This window comes from Glossina fuscipes, unplaced genomic scaffold (assembly GCF_014805625.2).
Source record: "Glossina fuscipes isolate IAEA_lab_2018 unplaced genomic scaffold, Yale_Gfus_2 42, whole genome shotgun sequence".
Classification (NCBI taxonomy): domain Eukaryota; kingdom Metazoa; phylum Arthropoda; class Insecta; order Diptera; family Glossinidae; genus Glossina; species Glossina fuscipes.
Window position 1 is genome coordinate 236,219 of NW_023998426.1, and position 23,490 is coordinate 259,708.

At 33.0% G+C, this 23,490-nt stretch overlaps 1 protein-coding gene across 2 annotated transcripts in view; it reads right to left on the minus strand.

The window, feature by feature from the left end:
* Nucleotides 1–19,253, minus strand: part of LOC119636943 (slit homolog 3 protein) — a 50,505-nt gene extending 31,252 nt beyond the window's left edge. For both annotated transcript variants that reach the window (XM_038032695.1, XM_038032692.1), the window contains exon 1: nt 19,089–19,253. The gene's annotated coding sequence lies outside the window, so the exon portion shown is untranslated. The remainder of the gene's footprint in view (nt 1–19,088) is intronic.
* Nucleotides 19,254–23,490: the final 4,237 nt, after the last annotated feature.

The window sequence follows — 23,490 nt, forward strand, 5'->3', positions numbered from 1 at the left end:
TTTATTAAGCAAGGAGTAGCAGATCTTTTAGTTCGAGATTTTCAAGGCAGAAAGGGTAAAATGTGACTTTAATTAAAATTTATTCCTTATATAAGAAAAAGAAGAGAATTTTATTTTACGTAAAAAAAAATAAAAAAAAAAAACGTTAAAATTACTTTCTCTTCATCTTCCGTTATTAATATGGATGGATAATAATGTACACGCAACGAGTGCAAAGAATGAAATCCCTTATTAACTAGGACTCGAAACAATGAACCTTAAATATTGTTGTTGTTGTCTGTAAGCAATTTCAAGAAAAGAATGACTTGATTGCGTTGTTGTTAGCGATGAATGTTTTATTTATTTTTATTTCGAACAAACAATAAAACATCCGCTTCCTTCTTAAAAGATATACATATCAGTATTTAAAGCAATGGCAATATCAGCAGTAAAAACAACAACAACAACAACAATAATAGCTACAATGCAAATAATAAGAAAAACCTCAAATATATGTTTAAATGCTGCCGTTGTTGCTGCTGGTGGTTTATCAACTTAGTGCCCTTCTTTCGTTTTATTTCTTCTTCTTCTTTTTCTCTCTCTCTCTCTCTCTCTCTCACTCTCTCTCACTGCCTTTTTCCTTTCATTTCATCACAACGATGAGCAGACCGACCAAGCACGCAAATATTTGAAAAAGGAAAAATAAAAGAAAAACAAAAACATAACATCAATAACAGCAAAGTTTGTATACTTATCGTTAATATATATATATATATATATATATGTGTGTGTATTTGTGTGTTAAGGCCTAAACTGTTTGTCTGTCTGTCCATCTCCTAGGTACGTGCACAAAACAATGAACTTATGAATCACCATCGCGCAGATGGATCTGCACATACATCTGCGTTTGAGTGGTGCCAATTGGTGGTGGCGGTGGCAATGGTGCTGTTGTCAGGTATTAAAGGCAAAAAAAAAAAAAAATTGTATTATAACAAAAAAACGGAATGAAAAAATAAAAAGAAAAAAAAAAAAAAAATTAAAAAAAAAAATGTATTGTTTTCGTTTGGCGAAGGTATGAAGAATAAGAAACCGGACCGGGTGAAGAAATTAAAAATACACACACACACACACACACACACGCACATACAATAAAACAATGAATGACACGTCGGTTTGGTTTCGTCGAATCTTTTGATGATGATGAGAGATTTTTATGAATAACTATATTGAAAACTTATTTTTCACTTTTAAAGCAATTAAATTATGCCGTTGGCCAACTAAATAATTATTAGTAATCTCCTTAGGATAAGAAATAAAAACAAAAATAAAAATAAAACCTTTCAAGATATTAAATATTAAGGATATTTCAAAACAAAAAAACAACAACAACAACAGCTATACAAATGAAAGACTTTTGGAATTCGAAGCAGATGTTGCAAGCAAACAATTTTCAAAACATAATAAAAATCCTAAGCAAACATTTTTTATAACTAAAAGAAAGAGAAAAATCATCCAAAGGGATTTTGAAAAAATTGTTAATTGAATTTTATGTGAAATCTTTCAAAAATATATATATATATAAAAGAACACTAAGAGGGCGATTAAGGCTTCATTATAAAAGGTTTTGTAAAAATATGCTATGGTGTTAGTAGGCCAGGTATTAGATTAGCCAATGCCCTTCATTCTCTTCCGAGAACTGAGAGATATCGAATCACTTACATACCTGCTATGCCTACGTTTGTTTTTGTTATCATCGGTCTCTTTTTAGAGAATTTACTCTTCTTTTAATCAAAACTCTATATGCCGTCCGTGGAGTTAGTTTCTCCAAACCAACCTCTCTTTGCCTAATAAAGACAACTATACCATTCTCCAATGGAAACGAGGTCAAATCGAGCCAACACCCAGGCATCTATGCCGTCATTGCGTTTGTTTGCTTTCGTCTGGCTTCTTTGTTGGCCCTTAAGAACTCTTGTAAGACATGGCAGTGATAATGAGCAAAGTATCCTTTGGAAGCGTGGGAAGATTTATACAGGCACTACAACTAACCTTAGTAAGATAACATAACTGCATTCTCGCAGAGATTTGTGTGTGCGTGTGTGTGTGTGTGTGTGTGTTGACAACGTGCGTAGGTGAGGTGAACAATTTTCAAACTAAACATGAAAAAAGTTGTGAAATATTTCTTTGCATGCATTGCAGTGCTCATGACAGTGTCAAGCATTTTAGGCGCGCAGTTGTTGTTTGACAATCATTTGAGGGATTCGATGTAAGTATTTGTGCGAAATCGGAAAAATTGAATGCTGGACTGTCAGTAAGTAGTTGCTTTTTAAAAGTCGATACGTGTACACAAATCAAAGATGAGCTGGGCGCTATCTACGGGGATTCTTCACCGTCATATACCACGAGGAAATTGTGGCCAATTGGAGTTTGGGTAATGATGAACGTTCGGGACGGCCGAAGAATCTAAATAGTCGAATTAATGTTAAAGAGAGTAGAGGCAGTGAACATGTCCAAAAACCATGTTTGTTACTTAATAAATGAAAATTTAGTCGTGGCAAGGTTGACCATGGGTGCTGTGGCTATTCACGACGACTAAATAAAACAACGACTTACAAATCGCTGGCTACAAACACAAAATTGCACAGATGGAAGATCCCCACTCGTCATGTCCTGCAAATCTAATCCCCAACGGCTATTATCTAATGCTTCAGAGAAAAAGATTCGAATCAAATGATGAGGTTATGGTGAATGCTAAAAAGTGTTTTAAGCATAATCATTCTATAAAGGAGATCCTAAAATGTTAGAAAACAGTTAGTCCAATTGTATCGCTCTTAAAGCAGACAATGTTGATAAAAAAAAGGGGGTTTTTCCTTACTTGGGTCGGTAGAATGCAGCAGAATTATTTTCTTGAAGAAAAGAAATAATTTTTCTTTGCTTCAAAGTGAATTCAATTGAACGACGACAAAGACAGCTGAGTACTCGACATTGAAAACTTCTTTTCTTCTTCATATGGAATTTCAGCACAATTTTTCTACAAATGTTGTCCTCGGAAGTATTATCAACTACATGTCATGTCATGGCGTGTGTCCAAAGGAAAAAGCAACAAGGGAACTGGCATATTTACAACAATGCAACAATGCAAGATTGCATTTTTACATTAACAGGCGTCCCATGCATTGCACAATAAATATAATTGCTTAATTTTAATCACATCTAAACATATTATTAATATTATTATTAATAAATTTAGCCAGCGAATAAATTCTAAGACTTAAGTTCCAAAGTATTGGCACCTAAGGTTAAAAGTTATTGAAAACTCTACCGCAGTTACATATAAAATATAAATATTGTAAGAAATTAATTAATTGCAAAAATAATACAATCAAATTTTTTTTTACGCGATGGATACTTGTCTTTGAAAACCGTGCAAAAATAAATCGTACAAAAATAAGTGCAAAATATGGTAAAATTGTGGATTTGTGCCATAAATGTAAAAAATTGTTTAAAAACACTAAATACTTTCTCAAAAAACCGTGCAAAAAAAGTAATAATGAAATTCATATTACATATTTATGAAAGTGAAACAATTCATATTTATAACAAAAATAAAAACTTAAAAATAGTGTAAATTGAAAATTCAGTCTAGGTGTACAATATATAAAAATTTTAATTACAATTAGGAATAAAAACCAATTTCGCAACCGCGAAAATGCACGGTTGTTATGGACTGAAGCAAAAATGCTATCATTAGTAAAGAAGTCAGATATGTGTAGTACAACCATCAGGATTGATTCAGCTGGGAAATTTCGTTCCTTACTCATAGGCTCCGTTGATTTTTTTCACACAAATTGCTTATATAATTCTTAATATGCAGCTACACAAAAGTTACAATTACGTGCTTCATATCAGGATTTTGCTACCACAAAAAAATTTGTGTGTAAAAAGCTACATTCGCTAACGTGTTATTTCAACATCGGATGGGAAAATGCATTTGTTCTCATTCGTGAAACGTGTCATTTCAAAATCGAGTGAAAAGAAGAATTGGATGCATACAAACTCGATAAAGTTCTTGTTGCGAACTACCTGCCGAGTACACTTTGACATAATCCACTCCAATCGAATCCTAGTCCAATATATGCATTGATTTCCTCCTTTAACACGGATTAATACTTAATGCCGAGTAAATCTTGACAGTCATGAAGTAACAGACTTGGACATAGGAATTAACTTCATGAACTACAAAAATCAGGAATCCATCAGTATCATTACGATATATCGAAATTTCATCGACTTTCTAATAGAAGGCATTTCATTCAAGCGTAAATAAGTGGAACGCGTTAAGGTAACTAAATTACTTACTCTCTCTTTCTTAACTTTGAAAAAGACTTGAGAAACAAACATTTTATTACAGTTATCGAACACAACAAAAAGTCTATGTCAGATATACGAGGTGCATTTGAAAAGAAAAGTTAACTTTTTATTTTTCTCGAAAAATTTATTTATTTTCCACCCTTCAAAGTAATTCCCCTGAGATATAATGCACTTTTGCCAGCGCGTTTTTCCAAGGACTGATATGCGGCTTTGGCATAGCCTTGAGCTCTTTCAGGGATTCTGTCTTTGTTTTCTTAATCGCAGCAAAGCTCCGTCGGAGGGGGCAAAGTCCGGTGACTACAGTGGATAGTGTAAATGGCGTGTGAGCTGGCGCATCATTGTGGCGCAGTACCCATGAACGGGTTTTTCCACAATTTCGGTCGTTTTTTCCCATTTACCGATCCACGTAAACCTAGCTTCACTTCAAGATAATAGTCCTTATTGCCGGTATTGAAAAGTCAACTTTTTTTTTTTCTTTGAACATACCTCGTATATTTAAGGTGAAGAAGTAAATCAATTTAAATAAAATTTATGGACACACATGCAGGCATTGAAATACAACGAAATCATTCACTTATGAATGAAACCAAAAAAAAAAAAAAATTTAAGAATGAAAACAAAAAAATGAGAGAAAAAAAACCGAAATGAAAGTAAACCAAAAAGCAGAAAAAGGCGCTCTCTGCAGGCAATACTGTGCGGCATGTGCAGTTAATAAAGAACAAATAAATAAATAAATAAAAGAGACGCAAAAAAAAAATAAATAAATATAACAAAAAAAACAATCGTTTGTCTGCATTAAATTTAAATTAAATTTTTTAATGGTGTGCCTTGTACGTTTCGAAGTTCGTACGCTTTGTGGCAGTTAATGTTAATACAAAGCCTTTACAATTTTCTACACATCATTTGCATAAACATTAAAGATGAAGCAATCTTGGTTGATATGCAGCAGAACGCAAGATGAGAAAGGTACGTTAAATTCATCGAAACATTGGCTCCGCATAGAAATATTCAAGCATCTGTCAACATAACAGTCTAACAAAAAGAAAGAAAAAATCCATCAAATGTTCGTAACTCTTTACAAACTCTCTGTTGTAATGTCTCTCCTTAGCGCTCTTTTCATAGAGTTACAGAACTTTTGTTTACTTTTTTTGAGGTTATGTTATGAATTTTATTCCCCTTTCTTTTGAAATTTTAATCACTTTAACGAACTTTACACTTTTGTTTCAACGAAATTCGTGGCAGGTTTGTCGTGATAACTTTGCCAATACAAACATTCTGATGAGCGCAGGATTTCGGATCGATCTATAAATTTCTTCTTGCTTCCGTGTCATGCAACGAGTGAAGCACGCACCTGACATCGATGACCCGAATTATGTGACGATCTATGAATATAAACATCTCTGTAATTGCAGTAAAAAACCCAAATTCATATAAGATCAAGTTCACCCAAGAGCTCAGATCAATGAATGGATTCAAAAAAGTATGGAGAAAAATGTTAAGTTTCATCACAAAATTATTCTCAACGTTTTGATTCCCTTTTGATCCCCTAGTTGAACGGGAAAAGCAAAATTGCCTCACACGAACTGCAGTTATATTTACGAGGAAAAAGACGAAAAATAATATAATTTTAAGTAAATTGTACGGACAGAATGGCAGATGATTTCAAAACTTTTAGGTTAGATTTTATATTTAAAGGGCAAAGTTGGATTGTAATGATCAATAGCATTACTTTAATTGGATATTTTTTTGAGGCTTTCAACGTCTAAGCTTTCATGCCGCTATACATCATCCATCCGAAGAATCTGAATATCGGTTAATGGCGGTGAAGTCTTAACGAAATACCATATACTGCGCATAAATACTTCTACGTATCCTACAGGTAAGCCGAAAACGAAGCCAAGTGAGAAAGATAAAAGAATAAAACCGATAATCTTGGTCGTAGTTACTTAAATATTTTTCAGAGGTCTTCGCTCTGAACTTTCAAGCTCATGCTGAAACATGTATGAAAAATGAAAAGGTAAAAATAAAGCCGATAGTAAAAGTTGTAAGAGCTTAGACATTTTTCTACGACATTTTGCTCGACGCTCTTATGTCACTGTTTATACAAAGTAGCCGAAGATATCATCGAATTACTATAGTAAATGTGTACCGTTTAAGAAAGCATAAATGCTTCTACGTAACCTTTGAGGGAAGGGAAATATTACACATATTTATTTCCTTTCCATAAATGCTTGTACATACCCTTTAAGAGACTTGCGTGTCAACCGAAAGCGAAGGCAAAACTGACAGATACACTGCAACTGAAACGATAAAGATAGAGCCAATAGTCTAGGTTGTAATAGGTTAGATATTTTTAAGAGACCTTCGCTCTCATCTTTCGTGTTCCTATACATCAAGCAGCCGAAGAAAACTTCGACCCAAAACTAGGAAATACCTTAACACTGATAATGAAATGAGAAATTTAGTCCCAATAGTTTAGGTGGTAACGGGTTAGGTATTTTTCAAAGACCTTCTTTCCGAGCTTTCATATCGCTATACATTAAGCATTACCAACGTCTATTCTTAATGGAATCTCACATTCGGCGCACAAATGCTCCTACTACGTATCCTTTGAGGAATATTTAGAAAGAACGAAACCAAAGCGGAAACAGAGATACATTAGAACTGATTATAACCGATAGTCTTAGTTGCTAGTATTCGTCTTATTCTAGTCTTCGAATTTGTTTCCTTAGTCTAATTAAATAATGATAATAATGGAATTGAAGAGAAGGGTTTTTCAAATTCGTTCAAAAAGATTTTGTGTTTTAATTTATTTAAATTTTTTTTTTTGTTTGGTTTTTTCTTCTTTTTATTATTATTATTTTGGTAAACCACGCTAACCATTGTCAAAGCAAGAAATTCAAAATTTTCAACACCTACACACTTCCCTAGTTTCTTTTTTTCTTAATTTCGTTTTTGTTTTTTTTTTTTTTTTCAAGATTGCTATAATAGCAACAACAACGCGCAATCATAATAACGAGCGCATAGGCGTTAAATTTGTATTTTATATTTTTATTTTTTTTTAAAGTTAAACTCGTTAAAATGTTGTTTGACATGATTTCTTTGTAATTTGCTAAACGCGTATTAAAATTTTCAAAAAGATTAAAAGCCTTTCAAATAAAATAAAAAATTATTTTGAATGAATTCAATTTTCATTTTGTCGTTTATACTATATATATATACGTATGTATATGCATTTAAACCGAAAAAACAAACTGGTTAGTAAAGGATTGACAAAAAAAAAAAAAAAAAAAAAAATAGAAAAAAATCATATCTAGAAAGAAGTTTAAAGTAAATTCAATTCAAAATATATTTAAGTGTAATGAGAGAAGAATTACAAACATATCGACATGCTACTAAAGACTAAAGATAGACAGACTATTAGGCAGACAGAAGGGAGATGTGTTTTATATTTTTTTTTTTTTTTATTTTCCAGCTCAAGTTCAAAACCCACACAACTTGAAAAGCTGGCTATTTTGAGGCCTCAGTTGAGGTTGTGCAACCAACAACCTATAGAAAAAAACAAAAAAAAAAACGTTTCAAATCATAACATAAAAAAGAAGACAAATTCAGAAAATTAAAAAAAATAAAAAATTGCTTATTTAACGTAGGCGTTAATACGGTTGCTTATTATTTGTCTGTGTGTATGTCCATGCTTCCAGCAAAAATGATTTCTAAGTTGTTTCAAAAAACAAAAAAAGTCGAAAAAACACCAAATATGTTAATTGAAAAATAAAATTTTTTATGCTTGAAAACTAAAAAAATTTTATAAATGAAAAATAAATTTAAATTTAAAGAAAACGGACAATAAAATTGACAAAAGCTTCTCAAGGTTGGGTCTCATCACCCATAGCTTTTTTATATACGGAAAGCCCCCCACTGAGAAGCAAATATGCATTCATTTATTTCAGTTATAGCAGGAAAAAAACGTAACTTTTCCAAAGCTCAACAAAGGCGAGCAGAGCAGGCTGCACTTAACGTACAGAACTCTTTAGATTTCTTCTAGCGCCAGGAGACTTGGACTTGAAATGCTTTCGGTTCTGTTCATTGTTACTTTTATTTCATATTTAGACTAACGGAACACTGTCTTACTCCCAACTATGAGAATCGGAAGACGCCATACTTATGATTTTGGTATCATTGCCAGATCTGTCAACGATATGACATATTCTATAAAGATCTAAATGAATGAATAAAATAATCGAAACCATCTGCAGAAAGACATCTCGGCCGGAGATACCTGTCTGTGTTACCCAATTTGTCCCAGCACGTCGAGCGAAGATGATTTTGCAAAACATGCGCTAACCGAAATTCTGTCGCCCTTCACCTTTTCTCAGGGAACGAACCAATGCATCAGACTCTTGAAGCGCGTATTTTGTTTCTTCTTTCTTTCCAATAACAAGATAAAATGTCAAACGATACCATAGAGAACACAAACAGTCCAAAATATTACGTAATATGAAAAACTTTAAACCTTCTTAAGAGAATCAAAATTCCTACGTTACGTTAATAGTTGATGCTGTTGAACTATACTTACATATTTACACCCTACGTCACTTACGATAAGGGCATGTTAAATTTTTTGCATGCCTTCAGAATCACGAAGAACTTTAGGGAGGTGGATCGCCTTTTTTATTTTTATTATACTAATCGGTTCAAAGTTATTTTTTGCATGGAGTTTAGTTCGTTAGCATGTTCTTTACCCAATTAACACAAATTACATACTGTCTGTTAACCGTTATTGCGAAAAATACATCGTTCAATTGATGTTGGTAGACATCTACAGTAGCAGTTTCGTTCGGTTTCAGCAGCTCGTAATACACTAAGGCTTTCTGGTCTCGCCAAACGCCCAGCAAAAGTTTACAGCCCCTTCGATGTCGATGGGGATGGCTCCCCTGGAATAATCCTTGAGTTTTTATGCTTGGGGATGCCGCGGTCAACCCATTTTTCATCGCTAGCCGCAATACACCAAAGTGAATTTGTTTTGCCTGGCAAGCAATGAAACCGCGTCGTTGAAACGATTCGCTCTCTTCCCTCTTTTTGGATCTCTCCCATCGCCTGTGACCCAAATGATTGTACACAAACTGCCAAGCTGTTCGAATATTCCTTGAGAGTTTGATGTGGAATTTCGTCCAATAAGTCTTTCAATCCATGGTCTTCTTGATCTGTGTTAGTTCTCCAGAGCATTCTTTGCCATTGGCGTCAAAATCACAAACAATTGAGATATGACGGCACAGCAACATCACATAAATTTCTGAAAATGTTTAATGACCTTCGACAACACATTTCTTCAAACAACAAACAAACAAAAGTAATGAGTGATGAAAATCTAATTTTCAGCGCTCCTTGATTAGCGCCTGTACACACTGAATAACTTAATAATATTAAATAAGAAACTTTTTTTTTTTGTGTAGAGAAAGGTAAAAATCATCGAATTTAATCGTTCTGTGCACTGATACTTTGCATTACTTTACCAGTTTCAGTAGTGGATAACGCTTATCAAAATACATGTAAGCGTACGTTACATCATCTAGTTTTCGTCAAAAGTATTTTGAAGATTTCAATTTTTACTCTTCCATTACTTTTTTTTTTTTTTTTAATTTCAATTTAGTCTTTCTTTTTTTTTCATTTACATTTTTAGTTTAATTGTATGATTTTTTAATTTAAAAATTTTTCATTTTTTTTTTTTTTTTCTTTATATATATTTGCCGTAGTACTGTTAAAACACATACAAACACACACGTGTTCCCATAGCTCAAGTATAACAGCGTCACAAAAAGAAAATAAATGTAAAAACAAAACACAAAAAGTACAAACATAGTCTGTGGAGGCTACATAAATACACAACGGATTAATTGTGTGTGGGAAGTAAACAGCGAAAAAGTAACCAAAATCTCGTATTCAATTTATATATAAACATATATACACAAACAACATCTCTGCGCATACTTCACAGTATATAACTGTTAAACACTAACTACATACACTTAATCGCACATAGTTAGACAGACACACTCACGCACCACCAAAGCACCAAAACCACCTACAGACTTTGTTTTGTTTATGTAGAAATCAATAAGACAATGAAATGAAAAATAAAAAAATTGTTTTTTTTTTTTTTTTAAATGATTAAAAAACGTATCAGACGTGTTTAATATCGTGAATTTACACTTAATACGTATGACTTTGTGATTGAAACAGAGAAGCCATAAAATTCATAAATTGACTGCTATTCCAAAATTACTAGCTTGTAAAAGAATTCGAAATTTTAATCGAAAACAATTTTTTATAAAACAATAAAAATCGATGCACGTGATTATTACTTGGTTGGGGAGATAAACAATTTATGATTATACAATTTTCATTCCACATATCCGTTCGTTTCGAAAAGTCAAGTATACACTGTACACCATCTTGCAGTTATAGGTGTAATGGTCCATTCCGAACCATTTGGAATAGCGTTCATCCTTGGACAAAGCATTTTGGTGTAGAAAATTTCATCATAATATCTTGAAAGTTTGCGATCCATAGTTTGGACATCGAAAAATAAGACAGATGGACCGACAGATTAGGTTATAGATCAAATCAATGACAGAATCACTTTTCGAATCGATCTGATTAATAAAAGTTGGGCCAGACCTACAGATTGGACACAAAAAAAAAAATAAGACAGTTGGACCGGAAGATTAGTGGAAGAAAATCAGGGAGGTTGAGTAGAGGAAAACCAGGGAGGTTGAGTGGAAGAAAACCAGGGCGGCTGAGTGGAAGAAAACCAAGTAGGTTGAGTCGAAGAAAACCAGGCTAACAGAGGGATAGATGAGCTCAAATCTCGCGACTGAATCACTTTTCGCATCGCTTTAAATAATAATAGATGGGCAATCTCAAGACAAGCTACAAATGTCTTGGAACATCGAAATTGATTCCTGGCCTTTAAAAAGAACTGTAAGATGACATAAAGAGAAATTTTGTTAACTATTTTTTTTTTTTTTTTTTTAAATGCACCCATCACTCAGATGATGTGTCCTAAAAAGAAAATGGTAGTCTCAGGCCATTGTGTGCGTGTTCAGTCGACGCTTTTCCGATTGAACACTCACTATAGTTATGACCAAAGTACCTTTTTTGTTTTTTTTATTTGTTGTTGCCCACGTGTCTCTATTAGATTATCAAGTAATATGTTATGTTTTGTTATGATATTTTGAAAAACTTCAGAAATGTTACAGTAAATTGGAGTTCATAGGACAGCGATGGTGAAGTCGATATTCGTTCGAAAATGTCCATCAAAAGTGCTTCATTCAGACAGAAGCATAATATGCAGCAAAGGACTATGAACATTGCTAAGACAATTACCTGAAAGCCTCATACAATGAGTAGAGAGATTACTAACGAGTGTTAACGATGTTAGTATTATATTAGATCAGCCTAGCAAAAGAGCTTTACACGAACCTACATTGCCGTATGCGATAGAGTATAGCCAAGGAGTGACTCTATCAACTAAAGAGACATTGCAATGAAAAATATGAAGAAGAAGAAAGAAAACTGTATATTAATAAGTTAAGGAAGTAGTGATAATAATACTGGTTTTTGCCTCGGAAACGCCTCTGAAGATTCGTTTTCTAAATCGAAGCTATCTGAAGATGCAATGCGAAGAAGATTGTGCAAAAGTACAAACGATACTCTCTCCCTTGATATCGAGCGCAAACGACGAGCGAGAGAGAGAGACAGACAAAAAGAGGAAGAAAAAGGGAAAGATAGAGCGAGAGAGAGATACAAGAGAGAGAGAAGAATACGAAAACAATATCCATTAGGGTAGGGCTATTGATGCCGCTCGTAAAGATCTACCAAGATTTGCTATTTAATAGCCGTATTCTCAAACACGTCACAAGTCCAAAGGTCCTTCTTTTGTATTTTGAAACATAGTTGATATTGGGAAGTTTCACTGCGACTCTATATTACTCCGGAATATCAAATTTGATCAAATTCGATATTCGAATCATAAACGCTAGGATTACTGACTGATCACGCAATGCCAGAGTATAGTTGCGCTAATGGCCGATACGCGATAAGTTATCGTAAAGCAAATTCTGACAATGGCGAGAAAATAAAACAACTTTTCCTTTAAGACGAATATAGAATGCCAGCCATTTCGACAAGTTTCCTTATAAACTATAGATCAAGTCTATAGATCAAAATTGCTCATGGCATTGTCAACGTTTCTTCTAATTTCCAAATGGATCGATTTTAGTTTTTTATAAAATCGAAGAAAAGCATTTACTTTTCTCTCATATAAGTTTTAAACTGCTGCGAAGAATAACTTTTCGATCTTAACACTTGATCTTTTACTTTCAACCAAAATATAGTTTTAAAATTCTATTTGAATACTTGCCAGCAAAGTATCTGCCTATATCGCGAATCTTAATCCATGTAATGAGAGATAATCGATATAATCCCCGCCTATAGAAGGCTCAGTAGATAATGAGACAAGTGAGAAATCTTAAAGCAAAAAATTGAAAAAAAGTAAAACCATTATAGAGGAACATGGACGACCGTTAAATACCCTACACTAGCCTAATTATTCATACAACAACTTTTCAAAATTAAGCTCTACGTGAGGAGAGGTAGACAAATTGTTCGGATCCGAATCGTTTTCAATTCGGTAGACCAATATATCAATTCGTCAATATATCTAAAAAATTTGCAATTTCTAGGTTGAAAAGAAGAAAGCAAGACAATATAGACGGACAAATAAGCTGAAATCGATCCAGAAAGTTATTTTATACCGATTCTTCTAGGTGCTGCACACATCCGCACAAACTTAATATATCTTTGTATTACAAGTCGTGTATGGTATTACAACACAACGTTCAATACTTGTAAGAATAGAAATTGAAACACTATACAATAAGGCAACGTCCAAGTAGAGCTTAGACAAACATACATATATAACTCAATTATCTTGAACAAAATATAAGTATAGATCAAAAATGTTATTATTATTCCCGCTGAGGTTAACCCACATGATTTTTAAATATAGTTAGTTTTATATCCACCAACAGAGTCTTATAAGTTATACTTATTTTGTGAAAACATTTGCAAACACCAAGAAGAAGAAGACGCTTCATAGGCCCCAATAATAATTTTATATATTCTTGATAAATACGTGAAAATGCCGAATCGATCTAATCATATCTGTCTGTCGGTCCATTTATGCGAATGTTTGTTCGTTTGTGGATGCACACTTCCTGCCAATCCCAAATTTGACGAGAAGATTGGAAATTTTTACTAGCAGCTTGATATTGAAAATAAACCAAATCGCTCCAATGCCACACCTACAATGCAATGTAAACCAAGCATAAATTTTTATCGAAAAAAAAGTCGGGTTTTTTTTTTTTTGTTCATCACTCATAGACTAACTCAAGAACAGCAAAAACTATTTCCTCGACCATTCTATGAATGATTTTAAACCATCTGTATGAGGGTACAAGAAGAAGTCGGTCACGCAACAGGCACCGTTTTTTTTTTTTTTTTTTTCCAAAGACCATAGATATAAAAGGTGCATCCACAGACGATTATCATTTCCTTACTTGTGTTTGATTCGTTCTGCATTTAATCTCTATATTTAGGTGAGCCAAAACTTGGCGTTCGGCACATAACCATAAAAATTATTAATAAATTTTCATTTTTCCTCACAAACGTTGACAATCAATGGATCAAAAAAAAAAAAAGAAACCTATTAAAACTAACGAAACAATTATTAGCAAAAAACCATATGAGGCAGTTTTTCAAATAAAAATACATTGCTCTTATATGTATGTTTATGTACGATATATCAAATCTTATTACATAGCTATGTAAACATAACGCTCACATATCAAATATCGTGTGATAGATGAGCTAACAACTCATAAAAAAAAACAAACAAAAAAAAAATAAGTAAAACCAAAAAACCGTTTATCAAAAGAAGTGGGTTTGGTATGTTTGAAAAGCTAAAAAATTAACTGTAAAATATACAAGTTTTTATATGTAAAAATGTGTGCGTTTAAGTTTGTTTGTAGGAAATTAAGAAGAAAATTGCAAATAAAGTCATTTTCTTTACAAACAACCAAAAAAAAAAAAAAAAAAAAAAAAGGTTTTGTTTTTATTTCCATGTAAATGCACTAAATTAAAATACATGTTCAGAATAAATGAAAAAGTCTATGGGTGTTAGACAAATATGTCAGGCAGCGCATAGATAATGCACATAATAATCATCATCATAGAAATTCAGAGTGCATCTATGACATATATATATATATATACGTAAATGTAAAAGTAGTTGGGCACACACAACAACATGCTTTCCTAACACATTTTCAAATTAAAACGTTTTCGTCTTCGTAAGCGCTTTTTTCTTTTTGCTAAAAGAGCACGATTTTTACTAAATTGATTTTACCATAATATGGAATTCAATCGTATTAGTAAATGAAAGATAAAAAGTCTTTTAATATATGCTGGTTTTGGCAGCTCATTTTAGAGTGAATCTGAAATATGTTATCAATCAAGACTTAATAGTGCTGCAGACGATTTCGATGATTTCAGACATTTTCGTGATTTCGCGTGAAATTTCGTAAAAGTTCGGCATGGTACTGAGGATGATTTCGCGTGAAATCACGCAGAAGCTCGGTACGGTCTTGAGGATGATTTCGATGATATCAGGTACTTACGTGATTTCGCGTGAAATCACGGAGAAGGTCGATATGGTATTGAGGATGATTTCGATGATTTAGACCATTTTCGCAATTTTGCCTGAAATCTCGTAAAAGCTCGGTATGGTACTGAGGATGATTTCGATGATTGCAGGGATTTTCAGTGATTTCGCGTAAAATTACGCAGAAGCTCGGCATTGTATTGAGGATGATTGCGATGATCTCGGTGATTTCAGGCATTTACGTGATTTCATCTGAATCATCAAAAGCTCGGTAGTACGATAGCGCCTAGAAAAAGTCTAAATTCATCTGTATGATTATAATTTCAGTGAAATCACATTGAAAACTACAAACTTATCACTTAATTTATACTCTATGACGTGTGATAAATATATACTTGGTTGGCGTGAATGTATGCAGGAAAGACTTTTTTTTATATCTATCAATTGAAAATCCTCCTTTCGAGCACCCTAATCTCATCTGTCTCTCAAATCAAAATTTTCGAGATACTATGATGAAATTTGATGAGATGTTTTAGGTCAATAGCGAACCCTGTTGAAAACAGATTGAATTTGATGGTTTTGCGACCTCTTTCCCTAAGAAGATTTGCAAACTTTTAATATGTCTTAACAAAAATAATTAAAAATCTAAACGAATGAGTAAAGTTTAGAAGGCGTGCACCCCGTTCTTGCAAAAAGTAAACGTAACTTAATGAAAGTTGACCCAAAAGAATTTTGTGTCATCTTAATATATTTTACTTTTGATGGTCCTACCATATACGGTTATTCACGAAAAGTAACCGTTCGTATGACAACAAAGTTTGGTTCTTAGTATTTTATGGCCAAAATTGTGATGAGGTATAACAAAATCTTTGACCAAAAAGTTTAATTTTGCGAAATTTGTATCACAACAGTTCACGTTTTACTGTCCGATATAATGGGTCCCATGAAAGGTGCTGCATTATATGGCAAGTAGGTATGATTTTTTGATATTTCATCTTAAGAATAAATAAAGGATTGTATTAAAGGGAGTTATGTAAAGTATTTATTGGTTGGCCTTGCCCTATCTATAAATCTTTTACTAGTTTCCTTAACTTTATTCATGTTCATCAACCGGGTGAAGCAACTTGTTTTCATCAATATATGCATATCGACGCTTTAATTATTTAATTGTTGAAATTTCATTCTTAAACTTAAACTAATAAGTTGAGACGAAAATATATTTATAAACTTATATTTTAATATTCTGCCTTCTTTTCTTTTTATTTTTATATTTATTTTAATTTTTCTTTTCTTTTTTTTTTTTGCGACTCTGATAATCCTTTTTTTAGGCCGAGGAAAGAAAGGTTGACAAGCCTCACTCAGAATCTGCTTAAGATTTTATACACAAAGAGATAGAAAGCTCAACATTTGTAACGGCAACCTTCGTCACAACATTTAGTCATTTGAGTACAGTTTGTGTTTTGCTTACGGTGGCTGAGAAATTGTGCCTCAAGGAAAAATTGCAAATAACTCGTAAAAATGTTCACGCGATGAAATTATGCGATTTATGACCTGGATCATCAATATAGGGGAGTACGGGTCAACCGACTTGCACTTTTAGCAATGAAACACAATACGTTGCTAGAACGAAAGTGGTGAGAATTGTCCGAACAAGCAGGTATTGTGGCGGAAAACATTTATGCTGTACAAAAGCTAATCATGCAAGATCGGCATATGACATACTGTGAGACTTAGGCAACTTTAGGCTTGCATATGTCAAATGTTGAATGATAATCTCGCCGTGCAAAAACTTTTTTTCGTTGGAGTCAGCAATTCTTAAAAAATGTCAAAAAGGTGCTCCTGCCGGTTGCGAGAACATGCTTAAGAAATGCAAAAGTCATAGAGAAGTTAGTAACAGGCGAGGAGTTATGGGCCTACATATATGAGCCGGAAAGTAAAGTGTTGATTTTATGGGTATTTCAAGTCTTCACAAAAGTTGTTCGCGTTCGAAACACTGTGAGACTTTGTGAAACTTTCTCGGCACAATTTATCATGTAGGACCGACGGTGTCTTTAGAAGACTAGGGCAAACAAAATGGGACATAAACATTGGTTTGTCGGAAGTCTTTGTTGAGGAAATAAGGAAAAGAAACAAACAACGACGGATCGTTATTCATCAGCACACATCTCTTTTAAGCACTTCAAAAATCGAATAAGCCATTCATCCGCTGTACAGTCTTCATTCGCCATCTGACGATTTCTTCCCGTTATCGATCTTCAAAAGTAAATTGACAATATGACCAATAGTTGGATTAACACTAGCAGCAGTGCATACGCAATAGAGGGGAAACTTTTGAGGAGGAATAAAGCAATTTTCAATGACATAATACATTTTTTCCATTCTTAGATTAAAAAGATAGACAATACCCCACGCAATATTTTTCTATAAGCATAGCTCAAGCAACTACACAATGCGAATCTTATTGGTTAATCCCACCTTAAACTTATCGCTATTTATAAACGTTTCTGAAGAAACTGAACCTAGAACTGTTAATATTCCTTTGTGTGTAAAAAACTTTTTTAAAACGGAAAGTATGGAAAATGGTCGGTTATTCCTGACATCGACATATATGATGCCGATTACATGCCTTATGCAAATTTATGTAACATCCATAGGTTGTTTTCACAACCGTTTTCTGAATCGGTTCAAGCTTTTCTGTCTGCTTGGTCTGCCTCTCTGATATGTAGTTTTATATTCAAGTAGCAGATTTTTGAGAAAGTTTAGAAAAGTTCGGCACACGTAACTTGTTTTGAAATAAGGATGAGAATGATTTCGATTCTATCATTTCTACAACCACTACCCCTGCAAATTCATATTTTGAAAAAATCGAAAAATTTTCAACAAAAATCGTTGAGCAATAATATTTCGGCATAAGAAATTGGTATGGATAGGATGAACCAATTTTTCAAACATTGTCCCACAGAAAACCTTACATCGAAAAATAAACGAAAAAAAGCCGATTTGCTCATATTTTATGATGAGAGTAGATCCATAAGAGTAATTATATATAAAAAGCAGATAAAAACATTCTAGTCGGACAAAGGTGAACATTAAACCCCCAAATACCCTAATACAATTCTTTGTTTATTTTGATGGTGAACACCAAAAACAACGCCTTGTTCCCATGTAAAGAGAAGAACGGTGCTAAGTTTGCACCATAAAGATTTATTCATGGATCTAAGCTCACTCCAAGTAAAGAGTTTAACAAGAGAAAAGTTCTTTCAATTTAGTTGGGATTTGGTCAATGGCGTTCCTTACAACATGTCGCTGTACCGTCCAAAATGTTTAAAGAATTACTACCAGAAAACAAAATCGACATACGGACAGACAAGTTTAAATCACTTTACAGAATCACTTTTTGAATCGACCGGTATAATGAAAAGTTGGTCTTCTTCTGATTGCAGCTTACATCCGCATAAGCATAATACATACTCGTCGCGCATGTTGTGTAGATGAAGCAAAAGTTGAACAACAATAATAATTCTTGGACTCCCATAAAAAAGCTTCCACGAAAAATATGTCATTAAATGGAAACAAGATATAATTTATTTATTTATTTATTTATTTATTTATTTCTAATGATTAATATTTTATCTTAAATTTGGATCTGGTCAAACCTATTTCTTGAGCTCCCGCATAACAGCTTCCAACGTTCATGGCAACAAAATACAATTTTTTAAAATCGCAAAGAGAAATTAAGAAATGTATCAGGCGAAATTGTGTAGGGGATATTTAATGGCCGCTTTGATCGACTATACGTTTTTTTACAATACGGTTAATACAATATATTTGAAATATATATTGAAAGTTATACAAATCAAATTTTATGTAGGCGTTTCTAGTGAGTGGGAGATGCTTAACTAACAAGAATAAAAATTACAATAAAAATAATAGTTAGTTAGTTAAGTTATTTCGCAAAATTAGAAAACAAATTTAAATTAAATTCGAATTTTTTAAGCCATTCATGAAGAAAACTTACCGCTTTTCAAAGAAGCAAATAAAGCAAGAGAGAAGAAAAGGAAATTTGGTTGGCGGTCCGCTTATAAAGATGATGATTCCAATTTTACAGATGTATGCATGTATATACATACATGTATTTGAATGTACATATATATTCAATGTATATAATTGATGAAAATTATTATTGTTATAAATAAAATCCAATACATTTTGTCTTTCAGTATTCAAAAAAAAAATAAAAAAATAAAAAAAAAATTAATAAATAAACCAAGTCTCATAGAATATGGGCGGACATTAACAACTTTGTACACCACGTTTACTGACGTTTTGTAGGCGTTGAAATTTTTTTTTTTTTTTTATAACAAAAGAACTCAATTTATATGTACATTCTCCTTCGTATATACGTTGACATTTCCACACACACACAAACACACACACACACAAGGCACACAGGGCACAATCGAACAATAGTTGATGGTAACCTCCGAAGGATGCAAAATTTCTTTCTTAACATAGCATGCATGCGCGATTGTCACAGAAATACAAGCATTCACGCTTCGTCAGTTAACTCAGCCATTATTATAGTGATGATCATTGGATTGTTTTGTTTTCTCTGTTCTCCTTTGTAACGAATTAAAGGATATTGTTGGTATAATGATAGTGTATAGTGTACAAACCAACAAGCAACCACAAGAAAAAAAAAATTCTTTTTTTTTTTTTTTTTTTATGTTAATTTTATGAATGAATTTTTGTTTTTCACTTTTTATTGCTTTTTAAAGACCGGAAATACGCACAGCCGCTGTATAGGAATTTCGAAATAATAATAATTGTTGTGTAAGTGTGTGTAAGTATTGAAAGCAGAAAAGCAGAGAAAAAAACTAAACACCTTTCATATTATAAACGCAATACACTAAGTAAATATATATATATATATATATGTTCTTATTAGCTTAAAAAAAAAAAAATTCTTTTTTCTTTTAATCTTTGGCTTTTAATTACTATTTTAATTAAGAAATGAAACTTTTTTTTTTTTTAAATCAACCGTCATAAGAGTACGTAGGCTGGAAAGGTTTTTCTTTTTTTTTTTAATGTTTTTTTTCTGTTTTAAAAAAACTCACTCTCGCTCAACTTTAAAAACCGCTATAAACATTACTAACGCTATTAACGCTTAGTTGTTCGCGTTCGTTTAACAACTGTTCAAATTGGCATTAACGCTGCGTTGGCTTACCAACAATATATTAAACCCAGTCAGCTAACCAATACAATCGAACCAACAAAATCAACTGCTGCCTACTTCTAACCGACTTGTTGCTTCATGTATTATGTATGTATAAAACCAAAAAAAAAAAAAAAACAAAAAAAAAAAGACAAAAAACAATTCTGTTTGTTCAGAAAGCAAACAACAACAATAAATAAACCGAAACAATATATAAGGAAGCGGTCGTGGTATGATTGCAACCATTTGCACAGCCCACGTTTTTCTTTCTTTTTCAATGAATTCATTCAAGAAATTTGTCAAGCGTCACCGGTCCAAATAAATGCAAGTCTGATGTCAAACAATAATTTTTGTTTCGATTCTTCCGAAATGCAATATGAAAACAATCGACTGTAATCATCATCATATTACGTGTTCCCCCCTCCCTTCCTCTTCGCATACTTCCTATTTATCTTTAGTGCCCGCAAACGGCTGTTTGCTTTCGTTTTCCGTGCATGAAACCTTTTGCACATTTTGCTATTACGCATGGATCACCACTTGACTTGCGCCATTAAAAATATTTCTCCAGAAGCTTTTTAAATTTTCTAACAACAAAAAAACAAGTGAAAATAATATAGTGAAACACGGCCCACCATTAAATATCCTACACCACTTCTCAAAATAAAGCTTCATATGCTTCAAGTGGTACGATCGCAACCATTTTTCGTCCTTGGGCCAAATTACGTTCTATTGGTTATATTCAAGAACGCATGGCCAGATATCAGACGGAGTGGTCGACGGAAAAGTTTAAATCCATTCAGCAAGTAATTCCAAAAAGAATCGGCAAAATAAAAGGTGAACTTTTCTCAAGTCCTCCTATACATTACATACATCCGCAGAAATTTAACATTATTTAACCTTATGGTCCAAGTGATCTATGAAACAAATAGAAATTAATTTAACATTTCGAAAATTCTTCTAACAATAGGATAAGCATTGCGCACATATGGACATATGGACATATAGAGCTACATAAACCGCTATAGGCGATATAATGAGAATGAACTTTTTGAACTGAAATTCCTTTAGGAACCTCCAAAGGAACCTTAAAACGCTTGGGTTACGTATAGTGAGCCATGGTCTACCATTACATAGCTTACGCTACCTCGCTTAATACATTTGTTAATTTAACGGCTTTTCAAAATAAGGTATTACATGGGAAGTAGTCGAAAAAAAGGCCCAATTAGAGCCATTTGCAATAGCATTCGTTCATGAGCCAAAACGCCGAATTGCGTCCTATTGGTTAAACACAAGAACATGGCATGGCCAGATATCAGACGGACGGGCGGACAGACAGCCTTAGATCGATTAAGTAGCATTATCTACCGCCTTGTATGTCTGTCTGTCTGATACTGATTTGTATAATAAAATCTGGGTCTATCTCAAGTCCTTTTGCGCGTTGCATATATCCGCACGAATTTGATATACACTTATACCACAAGTGGTGTAGGTTAAAAGATAATGTAATAATACAACATAGTAGATATATTTATAAGTAATATTTTCGAATTTTATATTATACGTTGCGGTGTTTAAAGTTTATAGAAATGTATGGAAATTTTGAAATTATTCCAATCTTTAATTAAATGTGGAATGTTTTGAAGGGATAGATCTATACCTATATCTTTTGTATAAACTTTTGAAGACATTTAGTCTTTTCGCATGGAATTTGGATCATATTGCACCATATTGGACTATTTTATAGACCTTTTCCTGAATAAATTTCTTATAAAAAATAAGTCTTCTTATGATCTTTCCCAGCTTCAACTTGTATTTTTTTTTTAAGGGAATGAAGAGTTATTGCTGATGTTTAGCCAACACTAACGCGAGTATAGATGATTTTCAAAACCTAAGTCTGCAGTTCCATTTAATGGTCAAACTAACGGCAAGCAAGCACAAACCCCGACTTTAAGGTGGACGGCGACCAAACTTATTCGCAGCAGTTTCAGCCTAGAAATCAATATTTGTATAACGTCTGGCTGTGGATACAATTACGGATTAAGGCGAGATTATCTAATTGGGATCCTAGCAAGATTGGCAGTTTGAAATTGTTCTTTCCTTAAGTAAGGGGCTTTGCTTCATTTAAGTTTCCGATGCCGACTAATCTGTACAATATTATATTGGATAAATGCTTTTGGCCTGTTGGCGGTCTCGTACGGCATTTTACGGTTCAGAAAACGAAAGGACTCTAGATTACTTCTTTATCAAAATGTTTGCTGTCTGATCTCGTAATTATCGATAGTCCTTCTAAAGTCTGCTAACTGTAAATTTCATATAACTGTGCTACGGGGAAGATGGATGTTCTAAAGAAGTTTGTCAACATGGAAGGAATTACAGTGTTCACTTAACTCTTCTTAGCGTTACTTAGCGTATTTTTAATATTTTCATGGTTCTGCTTAATGTTATTGTAATATGCTTGAGAAGTTGATTTTTGAAAATGTAAAACATATTAAAGCATATAATATTTTTTTAACGTCTTTCACTAACTTAACTAAATTACTGGTTGCTAGTGCTACTTAGTTTTAAGGTCATTATACCTATTTAATTAAATACTTTGTATACAGTTTGTCTCTTCACTTTTGTTTTATATTACTCATGTATTCTCATTGTTATGCTGAATGCTAGAACAGTTAATGGTTATACTTTAAGATAAATATGTTATAGCTCGGCTGGCGTTGTAAGTGTGTAGCTGAATTTTCTTGTGTGGAGTAAATAAATGAAATAGTCGACCTAGAAAGTGCAGAACCGTAAAGAGAATATCAGGATATTATTTTCGGTGCTAATGTTTGTTAGTGAGAGCGAAAAGAAGTGCGTAAGCGCGGGAAAATGATAAATCTACCAAAATCTGGAAGAACCCTGCAGCTTATGGATGTAACTAAAGTAAATAAATTCTTAAAAATATTGCTTTTCTCATTACTATGGGGGCGCTATCGACTCCTTAGTAGAAATAAAAATAATTTGAGTTCCGTTTAATTGCAATTTTTTTATGCACTGACTTACAAATGAACAAGAGAGAGTTTTCAGTAGTATATATATTTCAATATATCATATATTTTATCGTCAAATAATTTAAACCCATATTTAAAGTCCTGAAGAGAAATTTAAAATTATAATGCAAGAAATCATAGCTGATATCTTAAAGAAAATTATTCCGAATCTCTCGGCA